Here is a 16,146-nt window from a genome sequence, read left to right on the forward strand (position 1 = left end):
TGCTGATGAAAAGCCACCTGCTGCAGAATGCAAGAAGATTATCCCTCACAGCAGGAACTTTCTGGCTTTGGGCCACAGACCTCCTTTTCTCACTGCTACTGCTGACACAGCCACACCATCTGCCGGCCTCTCTTCTTCCACAGCTACCCCTGCCACCACCACTGCACCTCTACCTGCCCCAGAGCCCATCTATCATCTAGTGCACCGCCTGTTTCGACGGCTTGACCAGATGGAGCGTAGCAACAAGCGACGCTATGAGCACCTGAAGCTGATGATACGCTCTGGCGACATCCCCTCCAAGCCTGACACACCATCCGAGGCATCTGAGGAGGAGGCGGATGATCATGAGGCAGAGACCCATCCACAGAGCGAGGCAGAGCAGGCAGGCACCCAGCAGCCAGCATCACACCAGGAGGCTCCGCCTCAGATTCAGGCTGTAGACCCCGAGATCCCTATCCAGTCAGCACCTCCTCTGCAGCAAGCTGATCCTCAGACCACCACCACAGAGACCCTAGCTACCCGTCCTCCCAGTGATGACACCCCTTCACACCCTGCTTGAGTGAGCATCGGGGACGATGCTACATTTTAAGTGTGGGGAGGTCGCCATCTCTGGCGTTCTTTTTTTTGGTGAACCACTACATACTCTTTTTATTTATTTTGCTACTTTTCTGTATTTTTCTCTTTATTTTTATTTTTATTTTCTCAGTACTTATATATATTACTATTTTATGTATTTATTCTATGTTGCACTGTAGTTCATATTTTAGCCATTTAGTTTAGTTGCAATTCTAACTTATTAGTTATAGAAATTATGGATTAATTAGTATAGTTTACCCTTTTTAGCATAAGATAGCTTAGTTTAAATTGAAAAATATAAAAAGGAAGTAAACTAGGAACTTGAACATAATAAGAAACAATCCATATAACTTGTATATATAGCATTACATGTTAGTTAGTTAACAACATTTCATCAAGGAGAAACACTAGAACTTTAAAGCCATTCAATATAAGTTTTACATTGAGAATAATGGGAATTTTCAACTAAACCTGCATGACATACATAATTGATATATGATTTTTGAGCTAGAGAACACACAGCCTGTGAGTTTTGAGCTTAATTGTATGGTTACATTCAAACCATAATATTTTATTCCTGTGTGTTTCGCCCTTCTTTTTTATTCTGATATTCTTTACTTTGTTTTAATCTATATGTTCGATTATAAAATAGAAATACATACCAAGAGAGTGATTGAGGCCATTATTTGATTTTAGCTCACTTATCCCAAAATAGCTTACCTTTTACATCACCCTTGTTAGCCCCCTTGAGCCTTTAAATCCCTTTTATTCTATAAGCCACAATACTAGCCTTAAGCAGAAAAATAAAATAAAAATCCCAAGTTGAATCCTTGGTTAGCTTAAGATAGAAATTGTGTATGGTTTACATGTGGGAAACCTATTAGGAACATAGGATGATAAAATAAATAAAAAAAGGGAATTAAATTGAATAAGTTATTTGAAAATTTGGGAAGCATGCTCATGTGAAATCAAAATAATTAAATTACCATGTGCATTGAAAAAAAAATATATATATATATATATATATATATATATATATATTAAATAAGGGGATACAAAAAAAAAGGAAAAGAAAAGAAAAAAGAAAGAAAAATAATATTACCCCAAATGCAAAATAAAAAGAATCAATGCACATGGGACAAAATTCAAAAATAAGTTTGATACATGAGCATATAATACAAAAGTGGGAAAAAATTTGGGTAGCATGGTAAAGTATTTTTAAATTATATAAAGTATGTATATGTTAGGTGAGATCTTAAACTAATCAAGGATTCACTTTGTTAGCTCACTTAGCCTTATATATATACCCTCACCCTTACCTTAGTCCCATTACAACCTTGAAAATACCTCATGATGTTTGCATTGGTACATTAAATTTTTGTTGATTGGTTAGATGAAGAACAAAGTTTAGAAAGCATGACTAGAGAAGAGTAGAGTGATTAACTCTAGACACTTGAGAGTTAGAGTGATATACATTACCAGTAAGGGTTCAGTGCTTAATTTTATGTTCCCTGCTTTCATGAGCTATCTTCTTACAAGTTTACTTGCTTTTTATTGTATGATTTGAATTAGTGAAATCTGATTTATATTTGTCTTGAAGAGCTTATTTACTTTTAACCAAGTAGGTAGAAACATTTTGCATGTAGTTGCATTCACATAGATAGGTTGCATTGCATACTCTCTATCATTTCTCTTCACACCTTTATAGTTTCTCTTGAGCTTAGCATGAGGACATGCTATTGTTTAAGTGTGGGGAGGTTGATAAACCACTATTTTATGGTTTATCTTGTGCTTAATTGAGTGAATTTTATCAACTCTTTACCCACTTATTCATACTATTTGCATGGTTTTACATTTGCCTTCCTAATTATGTGCTTTGATTGAAAACATGCTTCTTTGGCCTTAAGTTTCCTATGTTTAATCCTCTCTTATTACCATTAGATGCCTTGATATGTGTGTTAAGTGTTTTCAGAGATTACAGGGCAGGAATGGCTTAGAGGATGGAAAGGAAACATGCAAAAGTGGAAGGAATACAAGAAGTTGGAGAAATTGCTAAGCTGTCTAGCCTGACCTCTTTGCACTCAAACGGCTATAACTTTAGCTACAGAGATCCAAATGACGCGGTTCCAGTTGCGTTGGAAAGCTAACATCCGGTGCTTCGATTTGATATATAATATGCCATAGTTGCTCTGATGCTAGGTGACGCGGTCGCGTGATCCACGTGGACGCGTCGCAGTGGCGAAAAACCAGCGTGGCAGATTTCTTCTCCAGCGAATTTTGGGTTGTTTCTGACCCAGTTCTCGTCCCAGAAAATACAGATTAGAGGCTATAAAGTGGGGGAATGCATCCATTCATCAAGAGGCTTTCAATATTCACAATTTTAGGAGTAGATGTAATTTTTAGAGAGAGAAGTTCTCTCCTCTCTCTTAGGATTAGGATTTAGGATTTCTCTTAGTTTTAAGAGTGACTCTCAATCCCAGGTTCAATGTTCTTTTTATTATTTTCCCAATTTTATTTACGAATTCTTCTATGTTACAGATTACTCTTTGAATTAATGTTATCTGAGGTAATTCAGTTTATTATTGCTTTCTTTTATTTACATTATTATTATTCCCATCTGAAGACATTTTTATTCCAGTAGATTTACTTTTCTCTTTTTGGTCTTGGTTAAGAAATCAGTAACTCAAGAGTTATCAAACTCAAACATGATTGATAATTGTTATCTTTGTTAATTAAATTGAACTTCAATAATCCCAATCTTTTCTTAGGAAATAAATAGGATCCGAAGATCAAACCAATTAATCCCTTGACCTTCCTTTGCCTTAGTAAAGGTTAACAAAGTGGAATTAAGATTCAATTTTCATCATCATTGATAAGGATAGCTAGGATAGGACCTCTAATTTCTAATACCTTGCCAAGAGTTTATTATTACTATTTTATTTTATTCTTTTTGTTCAACATACTGCTTCCTTACTTTCAAAATCCCCAATTTACAAACTCATTACCAATAATAAGAACATACCTCCCTGCAATTCCTTGAGAAGACGACCCGAGGTTTGAATACTTCGGTTATTAATTTATTTAGGGGTTTGTTACTTGTGACAACCAAAACGTTTGTTCGAAAGGGATTTCTGTTGGTTTAGAGACTATATCTACAACGCGACTATTTTTATAAAATTCTTTACTGGCAAAAATCCTAACGTCAGATACCTCTCCCTAGCATGACGCATATTGACGAGTGAGTGTAGGGAGCTTCGGCCATCATCCCTATCGTCAAAGACAAAACCGTGAGGCCTTGTGTGCCAAAGCGGATAATATCGTGCTAGCGGGTGGTCTGGGCTGTTACAACTTGAAACAAGGTGTTGGTAGCTAAAGCTTATTGGTGATTATGGAGAGCCTTGGAAGCTTGAGTTATGATGTGTTTGGGTGTGAACCGCCATTATTAAGGTACGGTTTAAGTTTTATTTAAGTACCGTGTGGTGTGATGAGAATTCCTAGGCTAGATGCTCCTAGGATTATGTTTGGATTGTGCAAATGGTCGGTATTAATATGTATAGTTGATATGTTATGGAAATTAATGATTGGATTGAGAATTGTGTGAATTTGCATGTTTGGTGTGTTAAAAAATTTGATGAATTGGATAATGATTATTGGTTTGTGGAATATGCATTGAAATTGTGAATTTGGGCCAGAGGCCAGAAAAAGATAAGGATGGTAAGTGATAATTGAATTGTGTGATAATGTATGAGATTGAATGAAGAATTTGTAGGGAATGTATGAGAATTTGATTGATTGATGAAATAGTAAAAAATGAGATTTTTGAAATATGGAATGGATGTATTTAAGTTGGAATGTGTAGATGGAGTAGGTTTGGATTTGGTTGTTTGTGAATATGTGACTTGAGTTGGTTTGGGTTCATTTTGTTGGTTTAAAATGATTGAGGACTGTAAATCATTGGAAAATTGGTAAATGTGTGTTTTTGGTAAAAATATATTTTTGGCCAACTTCGGTGGGCCGTAACTCGGTCCTCGAAGTTGGAAAACATTCAAAATTAGATTTTTATGAAAATTTATTTATCGATCTTTCCAACGGTTCAAGAATGGTTGAAAACGAAATTTTTTGGAAAAAGTTACGTGGTTTTAAAAATTGGACTGAAAAACTAATTTCTGCAACATATCATATTTTCTAGTTTCTGATATGGATGCGTACACGGCACGGGATGCGCGTACGGAGGTATTGGTCACTCTGCCAAGTGCTTCTGCGTACGCGGACACTGCTTGCATACGCGGTATAGTCCAAAAATGGGTGTATGCACGCTTGCAAGCATACGTGGACACCCAAGTTTCAACCTGATCGTACGTACACCACATGTATGCGTACGCACACCTCCCAGAATTTGGAAAAAATTATTTTTATGTCAAATCTTTATAAATTTTGATACGAGTTTAGAGTCGGTGGAATTGAGGATTGAAGAGTTAGGGATAAAGGCAAATGAGTTGAGTTAGTAAAATTGAAAAAAAAGAACAAAATGCTAAGTGAGAATGATGATAATTATGAGATTGCTAATGAGAATGACGACGATTACGAGATTGATAATGAGAATGATGGTGATTATGAGATTGATGATGAGAATGACAATGAATATGAGATTATTATCTGAGCTTGATTCTGAGTTTTATATACCTGCCTAGGTAGATGCAGTGGCGATGATCCACTTGCTCCAGGTTTGGTTTGAGTATCCTGGGGTAGATGCAGTGGTTAGTCCCCACTTGCTCTCAGTCGAGAATGATTCGAGATTTGAGACATTATCTGAGTTTTAGATTTTCTTGGGTAGATGCAGTGGGTCGACTCCACTTGCTCTAGGTTAAGATCCGAGATTCTATTGACCCTGCGTCGTAAGTGTGGCCGAACACTTATACCTTTTCGGATGAGCTCTCCCCCATGGATATATATATATATATATATATATATATATATATATATATATATATATATATATATATATATATATATATATTGAGCTTGGGGATGCACGCTCGCAGGGACTGTCGAATGGTTAGCTACCAGGACATGTCGGGTTGGCTATATAACCGACAGATGATATCATCAGCCATAAGGCAGGCATACATCATTTGCATATATTTGATTTGTTTGGATTTGCTTATTTGTATTTGGTTTGTCTAATTGAATATTCCATACTATGTGATTATGTGCTATTTTCCTTATTTGTATCTACTTGTGTTTTACTTGTCTGTATTGCTTGTGTTTGTACAACTGAGAGGTCCCTCATGCTGGTGTCGGTTGATGCTGAGGGCTGTCCATGTTGAAATTAGATGATGAGATGATTGATTAACAATGATGAATATTAAATGAGATGACTTGAGCTCCTTGGGTAGACGCAGTGAAGTGATTTCACTTGCTCCAGGTGAAGATATGAGGTATTGATATAGAATTACTGAGACAAAATAGCTGGTGATGGTTTTTCTTATAATTCTAGTTCTATTATGTTGGAGAGTTGGAAAGTTGAGAAAGCTAAGAACGATGAATTAAATTTAGTATTCCCTTATGACAGTTGCCTATTTATGGATTAATGAGAACCTAGGATGAATATTTGATGAAAGGAAGCTTAGGATGCTTAGTGAGTTCCTATTATAGTGCATTGTATTTATTTGGCACTTTTACCGTACTAGAAACCCATGGGTCGGGGGTTCTCATTCCTTATATATCTCTTATTTTTCAGACGCAGGTCCTGGAGCTCAGCAGTTAGCTGTGATTCATATGAAAGATGGGAAAGATCATTGGACCCCTGTTTTACTTTTGCTTAGAATCTCTCCGTATTTATTTTAAAAAACTTACTTATATGTATTTATCATTTTGGAAAACTTGTTTATGGAGGCTTTGATGTATATTTTAGGAGAGATAGAAAATATTGTTGTCAAACTAATTTCATTCTATACCCTAGCCGGCCTAAACTTCGCAAGTCGCGACTAGTGACTATTTACTTATGTTATATACTTATATGCTGTCTTTATCTTATTCTCCTTTACTGCGTTCTCTTTATGTCGCTTTTCGGGTGCGCCTCCTCTTCTGTCTATCGAAACGTGAGTGTTTCGTTTCGTGATTTTATTTTACTCCTTTTTTAGGCTTCTCATTTAATACTTCCTTTCAACTTATATATATATATATATATGTATTATAATCCACCTTGAGTTCTTACCGTATTATTATCATTGACTCATGGCTCGAGTATAAAGATTTGAATATTAGTGTGTTACATTATAGTATTAGAGTAGTTCGTCCTCGTGAGCTTGAGGGATGGACTTTTTATGCTTCAATTGCATACTCTGAGTGTCCGTCATGTAGTAGGTCTTGTCCATATGACAAGATTTAGAGCTTTATGCACATGACCATCTGCTGATTTAACTATATTAGTCTACCATGCACATTTCGTGGTATCTGGTTTGGCCAATGGTGCACGAAATTGTGATGTCAATGTTCACATTACTCTCTTACAACTTCGCACAACTAACCATCAAGTGCACTGGGTCGTCCAAGTAATACCTTACGTGAGTAAGGGTCGATCCCATGGAGATTGTTGGCTTGAAGCAAGCTATGGTTATCTCGTAACTCTTAGTCAAGATATAATATCAATAATAATTTTTAGTTTGAATTGTAAAAAGTAAAAAGGGCAGAACATAAATTATACTTGTATGCAGTAATGGAGAGTATGTTGGAGTTTTGGAGATGCTTTGTCTTCTGAAATTCTGCTTTCCTCTGTCTTCTTGTTCACGCACGCACGTCCTCCTATGGCAAGCTGTGTGTTGGTGGATCACCATTGTCAATGGCTACCATCCTTCCTTTCAGTGAAAAGAGTCCAGGTGCGCTGTCACCGCACGGCTAATCATCTGCAGGTTCTCAATTGTATCGAAATAGGATTTACTATCCTTTTGCGTCTGTCACTACGCCCAGCACTCGCGAGTTTGAAGCTCGTCACAGTCATTCAATCCCTGAATCCTACTCGGAATACCACAGACAAGGTTTAGACTTTCCGGATTCTCTTGAATGCTGCCATCAATCTAGCTTATACCACGAAGATTCTGATTAAGAGATCCAAGAGATATTCATTCATTCTACGGTGGAACGGAAGTGGTTGTCAGGCACGCGTTCGTGGGGAAATGATGCTGATTGTCACGTTCATCGCATTCATGTTGAAGTGCGAATGAATATCTTAGATAGAAACACGCATGTTTGAATGGAAAACAGAAATACTTGCATTAATTCATCGAGACACAGCAGAGCTCCTCACCCCAACAATAGAGTTTAGAGACTCATGCCGTCAAAGAGTACAAAGTTCAGATCTAAAATGTCATGAGATGAAAATTAAATCTCTAAAAGTTGTTTAAATACTAAACTAGTAACCTAGGTTTACAGAAAATGAGTAAACTATGATAGATAGTGCAGAAATCCAGTTCTGGGGCCCACTTGGTGTGTGCTGGGACTGAGACTAAAGCTTCTCACATGCCTGGGCTGTTTTTGGCATTCAACGCCAGGCTGTAACCTGTTTCTGGCGTTGAACTCCAACTTGTAACGTGTTTCTGGCGCTGGACGCCAGACTGCAACATAGAACTAGCATTAAACGCCAATTTATGTCATCTATCCTTGAGCAAAGTATGGACTATTATATATTGCTGGAAAGCCCTGGATGTCTACTTTCCAACGCAATTGGAAGCGCGTCAATTGGACTCCTGTAGCTCTAGAAAATTCCATTCCGAGTGCAGAGAGGTCAGGATCCAACAGCATCAGTAGTCCTTTTTCAGCCTGAATCAGATTTTTGCTCAGCTCCCTCAATTTCAGCCAGAAAATACCTGAAATTATAGAAAAACACACAAACTCATATTAAAGTCCAGAAATATGAATTTTGCCTAGAAACTAATGAAAATAAACTAAAAACTAACTAAAACATACTAAAAACTATATGAAATTAACCCCAAAAAGCGTATAAAATATCCGCTCATCAGCCAACCTAATGCTATGGGTTTGTGTATTGGGAACACTAATAGGTTATCAAAGACAAATACAAATTGAGAAGTGATGTGGATCGCTAAGTTTAAAGATGTGAGTTTTAGGGAATTGTTCTATTTCGACGTATGCTCTTTACTCATGCTTGGCAGTACCTCTTTCTCTATCAATTGCATTGAAATTCCTTCTTCTTTATTTCTTTTTTGGAATGTGATTGACTTATTTCCCACCCTTTATCTTATCATTCATGCATGCCCTTACATGATTCTTTATCTGGTTGTATCATGAATCCCTTGACACGTTTATCCTTATCACTACTTATAGCCCTTTTTTCACAAATTCCTTACTCCTTGATTTGATTTTTGGATTTGTTCTGGTGTAACAAATGATTCTTGGATCTCCAGAAATATTAACCCCTAATTTCACCTACTCTTTCTTGTGAATCTTGTGTTCTTGTTTTGAATTAAACCATTCCATCACGATAATGATCCTTAAATCTTCGGAAAACATTAGGTATTCCTTTTAACTAGAGTATGTCGATGGATGCGCTATATTCTTGCCACATTATTTGACGAATCACTTATCCTTCTTTTTTCTCATCTTGAAATTCTCTATTTCACTGCCTTTTCTTAAAACATTATTTGAGTTTTCATATGCGTAATTTGATTAATCACACTCTTAGTTGCTCTTTTTGATTCTTGCAACATGGTTGCTGACTTCACATTCCTCCATATGAGCTATGAAACCCTTGAGGTGACTTGAAGTTACTCCGCGGTGATACATCACATTTTATGAAATCCTCTCAGAGTTTTGTACTAGATCTTTTGAAGAACGATTTAGTTGATTCTTCTACAAGGCTGTCGTTGATCTTGCATTTCATTACGTGGATGATGTAATTTCTTGATCAAATCTGAATGTGTTTTGGTGTAATATGGCTTTCCTTGTAAATTCTCTTTGGCGTTCTTATTTCTGAGCATCTTGATAGAGATTTCAACTTAGTTCTCCTCTTACTTGACTATTTCCACAACTATTTTTGACATTTTGATAAGATCATTGTCAAATTCAGCATACATCCCTTTGTATACACTTTGGAACTTTATTATTGTAGTTTAAATTTGTTTATTGCAACGCATCACTTATTCTCTATTTGACGGATGGAGAAAGTTTACTTTAGACTTTCTTCCTTAGACCCGACTTGATTTTCTACCAACCTTGTTGTGGTTTTATGCATGATTCTTATATGATTATGCCCCTAAGTATCCTTTGAGATTCTTGAGACCAAAAGTTTCTATTCATAACCCAATTAATTCTCATTTTACAAATTTTGCATGATTTATTTTGACTTGGATCTATTTTGACGTGGTGTATTATTTATACCTTTAATATTGCTTTTAAAAAATGTGGTTTCATATTTTCCTTTCGAAAAAGTAAATTCATTCTTCCTTAAATTTTTCCGTCCGTTGTGAATATGTTATATGACGGTGATCTTAATCTTTCTCTTGAATTTTGTGAACAATGCGATTGGCTTTAGTCATTTTCCTATGAACTATGTACTTCTTGACTCAATTAAGACTTTTTTTAAAAACCATGCACCTTTTCTCTGCCTACTATTCCGATCACAGTTATTTGGATTCCAGATTTTTTCTCGTAATTTAATTTTCATTCTGGCACACTTTATGTAGTTGATCTTCCTTGCTACTTATGATTCGAACCGTTCTTTTATATTCTTGTGAACTTTATGCTCTTCTAATTAGTTTTGAACTTATTTTGATCTAATTTATCACTACCTTTTTCTTGTCTCTTTTGGAGTTCTTGGATTCAAATTTCTTATTAAGATACAAAATGACCTTCTTTCTGGGACGTTTTCTCGTGCCTGTACATTGTTGCTTACTTGCGATATTACGCATCCTTTCAAATTTATGTGACTTTTCTCCTTGTAGCTTATTCTTTCTTTTCTGAGATTTATATCTCTTTAAACATACTCACACTTATCTCAATATTGCACGTGATCCCTAGAAAATTGGAACCAAAGCGTTAGTTCTTCAAGGATGACTAATAGATGAAGAGGTGAAATTAGTATGTCTGGGATGCCGTAAGTTAGAATGTTTGTGTTTTGAAATGAAATGTCCTTAAGAGGAGGTTTAATCTTTCAATAGCTTGATACATACAAGATAGTGAATCGCAATAAGTTAGCTAATTGATCGGAACAATGAGAGACGGTGATGCTATATTAATGTAGTTAAGCACGTGTCAGATTAAATTATTAAGATTTTCAACATAATAAGATCGATTAAATTGGTTGACGCTTGATGATGAGTGAGTTTGAAACCTCAAGTGAGTTAGCTAGAAACCAGAGTTAGTAGTTAGACATGAATCAAGACTAAATTATGCGAAATATTGTTGATAGACGTAAAGAGATTGGGAGCACTTATGTTTAAGAATTTAGAGTCATAAGAATAGTCATTCTCGAAAATTCACTGAAATGTTGTGAGGGAATAAAGAGTTTATGGAGTCGGGCATATTGAAAGGATTAAAGGATTAAGATGAGAGCTCGAAAGGAATGGAAGTTAAAGGAGCTATGTCAGTTCTCCAAGATCTACCAAGGTGGACTCCGGAGTGATATTATGAGTGTTGTGCAGCCTACGGAGATCCTAGTCTTCTCCGAGTTAGTGAATGAGAATAGTGTTGTGGAGGATTGCTTAAGGAAATATTGTCTTGAATTCCTTCTTGCAGAATGCTTTGATTACCCTCTCGATCTTATTCTTTATTGCATGCATCTACATATGAACCTTGTACCTTTCGAAGAGAGCTTTTGAGCTTGTCAAGATATAACCAAGCGATCTTTACGTCCTCGGTGACTTGTTGTTGTGTTAGGTTGTTTTCTTACGCGATCTTGTATTTTCTTAAAATCAGCTGAAACTTATTTGATTGATATGCATTGTTCTTTCTATCAAGGATTACTAGTTTGGGGTCTTCTCTTGATATGCGCTTTAATTCTCTTTTTGGTACATTCCATTGTTTCCTACGATCTTGCTCAAGTGCAATGTAAGGTATCCTCCCAATTTCTTACAGCTACCATTCGTGTTGTTCGTTCTTCTTTTGAGCTTAGTATCCTTTCAAAATCAACTCAAGCTTATAAATTTTGATACGAGTTTAGAGTCAGTGGAATTAAAGATGAAAGAGTTAGGGATAAAGGCAAATGAGTTGAGTTAGTAAAATTGAGAAAAAAGAACAAAATGCTAAGTGAGAATGATGATGATTATGAGATTGATAATGACAATTATGACAATTATGAGATTTATAATGAGAATGGTGGTGATTATGAGATTGATGATGAGAATGATAATGAATATGAGATTATTATCTGAGCTTGATTCTGAGTTTAATATACTTGCCTGGGTAGATGCAGTGGCGATGATCCATTTACTCCAGGTTTGGTTTGAGTCTCCTGGGGTAGATGCAGTGGTTAGCCCCCACTTGCTCCCAGTCGAGAATGATTCGAGATTTGAGAAATTATCTGAGTTTTAGATTTTCTTGGGTAGATGCAGTGGGTCGGCTCCACTTGCTCTAGGTTAAAATCCGAGATTCTATTGACCCTGCGTTGTAAGTGTGGTCGGACACTTATACCTTTCCGGATGAGCTCTCTCCCAAGGATATATATATATATATATATATATATATATATATATATATATATATATATATATATATATATTGAATAATTTATGATTTTGAGCTTAGGGATGCGCGCTCGCAGGGACTGTCCAATTGTTAGCTACCAAGACATGTCGGGTTGGCTATATAACCGACAGATGATATCATAAGCCATAAGGCAGGCATACATCATTTGTATATATTTGATTTGTTTGGATTTGCTTATTTGCATTTGGTTTGTCTAATTGAATATGCCATACTATGTGATTATGTGCTATTTTCCTTACTTGTATCTACTTGTGTTTTACTTGTCTACATTGCTTGTGTTTGTACAACTGAGAGATCCCTCATGCTAGTGTCGGTTGATGCTGAGGGCTGTCCTTGTTGAAATGAGATGATGAGATGATTGATTAACAATGATGAATATTAAATGAGATGACTTGAGCTCCTTGGGTAGACGCAGTGAAGTGATTTCACTTGTTCCAGGTGAAGATATGAGGTATTGATATAGAATTACTGAGACAAAATAGCTGGTGATGGTTTTGCTTATAATTTTAGTTCTGTTATGTTAGAGAGTTGGAAAGTTGAGAAAGCTGAGAACGATGAATTAGATTTAATATTCCGTTATGACAGTTGCCTATTTATGGATTAATGAGAACCTAGGATGAATATTTGATGAAAGGAAGCTTAGGATGCTTAGTGAGTTTCAATTATAGTACATTGTATTTATTTGACACTTTTACCGTACTGGAAACCTATAGGTCAGGGGTTCTCATTCCGTATATATCTCTTGTTTTTCAGACGCAGGTCTAGGAGCTCAGCAGTTAGCTGTGATTCATATGAAATATGGCAAAGATCATTGGGCTCCTGTTTTACTTTTGCTTAGAATCTCTCCGTATTTATTTTAAAAACTTACTTATATGTATTTATCATTTTGGAAAACTTGCCTATAGAGGCTTTGATGTATATTTTGGGAGAGGTAGAAAATATTGTTGTCAAACTAATTTCATTCTGTACCCTAGCCGGCCTAAACTTCGCAGATCGTGACTAGTGACTATTTACTTATGTTATATACTTATATCTTGTCTTTATCTTATTCTCCTTTACTGCGTTCTCTTTATGTCGCTTTTCGGGTGCGCCTCCTCTTCTATCTATCGAAACGTGAGTATTTCGTTTCGCGATTTTATTTTACTCATTTTTCAAGCTTCTCGTTTAATACTTCCTTTTAACTTATATATATATATATATATATACACTCCAGGGCGAGTTTACCCTGACCCTGCCCCAATCTAAATCCACCCCGAACGGGTAGGGGCGAGTCGGGTACCTACGGGTTCGGGTACTCCTGCCACCCCTATTTGAACTTGAACCTTTGCTCTTTCCTTTGCCTCTCATTAGTCTTCTCAACCTCCTAGAAAAAAATATATAATCTCATTATCTGAAAAAATATTATTAGAATTATCTTCTAATGACTCAACTTTTGATTTTAGGTTTCGGTCAGAAAGTGTTATTGTTCAATTCAAGGTTGAAACTATTTTCCAGAAATCTCAAGTCAAGGTGACCCTTCACAGTGAGCAAAGCATCTCCTTTTGGACGTGTTGAGGTGATAGATAAAGATATTGGTAAAAGATTCACAGTCAATGGGTAGAGATTGAAACATTAACTAGGAGAGGAAGAAGATCAACAAAGTTCAATCATCATCTACCTTAAAAGTGCCCTTAAGTCAAGCTAGTGACGTTAAAAGAGTGTTTATTGGAAGGCAACCCAATCCTTTATATCATTTTTCCTTTAGTATAGTCTCAATTTTTTTATATAAATTCAACCATGTTATTTTCTTTCCTTTTATTTTCATTTTTATTTTCAAAAAGTAGAACTGCTTTATTCATACTCAGGAATTCACAATGGAGTACAACACCCCAGAGAATGAGGAAGGATATGCCACGCTTATTGAGGGCATACAACGCCACCCTGGAGACAAGCAAGGCATGCCAAGCAAGGTGTGCCACGCCGTGTAGAGGGTGTGCAATGCCCTATGAGGAACCTAAAGCTGGCATGCCACGAAGAGAGGAGAGTGCCACGCCCTGAAAAAAACAAGTCCCTCGAGGAAGACAAACTTGGTGCATGAAATGCCTAGCTTAATGTGTGCAACACCCTGGGAAAATTGAGGATGGCATGCCACGCTTGGATGCAGCGTGCAACGCCTCAGTGGGAGAGCAAGGTTGGCGTGCCACGAGGTGCCAGCTAGGGGCGTGCCACTGACGACTAGATTTATGCTAATTTAGAATTTTGTAAAAATAATCGCGTTGTAAGTATAGTTTCTAAACCAACAGAGAATCCTTTCGTACAAAAGTTTGGTTGTCACAAGTAACAAAACCCAATAAAATTTATAACCAAAGTATTTAAACCTCGGGTCGTCTCTCAAGGAATTGCAGGGAAGTATGAATTATTATTGGTTATGGAAAAAGGTATGTTTTTGGGTTTTTAAAATAAGGAACAAGTAAATTAAATGACAAGAAAAATAAATTAATAATTAAGAAAACTCTTGGCAAGGTATGAGAACTGGAAATCCCATCCTAGTTATCCTTATCAGGTGTGATGAGAATTGTTATTGCTCCCACTTAGTTAACCCTTACTAAATAAAGGAAAGTCAAGTGGACTAATTAATTTGATTCCTCAAGTCCTAGTCAACTCCTGTGGAAAGACTAGCTTTAGAGGGATCCAAATTAATCAGTAAATTCCAATTCTCAATTAACAGCTGAGTTTGACAACTCAAGTATCACCAATTACTCAACCAAAGCCAAAAGGAAAAAATCTAAATCATTTATATCATAAATAGAAGAAAGCAATCTTAAATCTGAAATACTTCAAATTGCATTTAAACATAAATTCAAATCTAATATGGGAAGGTTCATAAGCATATTTGGCAACATAAGTAATTAATAAGTAAAAGCATTAGAGTAAATAAAAGTAGAAGAGAAACATAAATTAAAGGAATATTAAACCTGTATTGAAGAAATAACCATAAAGTAAAAGAAATCCTAATCCTAAAACCTAAGAGAGAGGAGAGAGCCTCTCTCTCTAGAAAACTACATCTAAAACCTAAATTTTGTGAATTATGAAAGCTGTATCCATCCTCTCTTGATTCCCCATTATCCAGCTTCTATTCTGTGTTTCTGAGCTTGCATTTGGGCCGAAAAAGGGTCCAGAAATCGCTGGGGGCGACTTCTGTAATTTTCTGCACATGGCGTCCGTCACGCGTGGGCGTGGATCACGCGTGCGCGTCATTTGGAGATTTTTCTTGTCACGTATGCGCGTCAGTTTTGTGTACACGTCGCTTGTGTTTTGTGCTAGGCACACGTCCGCATCATCTATGCATGCGCATCGCTGCCATTTTTCGCTAGGCACGCGTCCGCGTCGTCCATGGGTGCGCGTCGCTGCCATTTTCTTTAAAACTCCATTTTTGTGCGTTTCTTCTATTTTTGCGTGTTTCCTTTCTGTTCTTTAAGCCATTCCTGCCCTATGAAGCCTGAAATTACTTAACACACAGATCACGGCATCGAATGGTAATAAAGGATAATTAAAATAAATATTTTTAAAGCATAGGAAATATGTTTTCACATATATCATAGAATAAGGAAGGAATTATAAAACCATGCAAATCTTATGAATAAGTTGGTGAAGAATTGATAAAAACACTCAATTGAGCACAAGATAAATTATAAAATAGTGGTTTATTAACCTCCCCACACTTAAACATTAGCATGTCCTCATGCTAAATCCAAGGGAAAAGAGTGAAGGTAGAATGGTGGAATCTTATGCAATGCAATTTATTCTAAATGCAAGCTACCTAAATGAATCATGCAATTTCTAATTATCATCCACTTATATATATATATA

This window comes from Arachis hypogaea, chromosome 13 (assembly GCF_003086295.3).
Source record: "Arachis hypogaea cultivar Tifrunner chromosome 13, arahy.Tifrunner.gnm2.J5K5, whole genome shotgun sequence".
Taxonomy (NCBI): domain Eukaryota; kingdom Viridiplantae; phylum Streptophyta; class Magnoliopsida; order Fabales; family Fabaceae; genus Arachis; species Arachis hypogaea.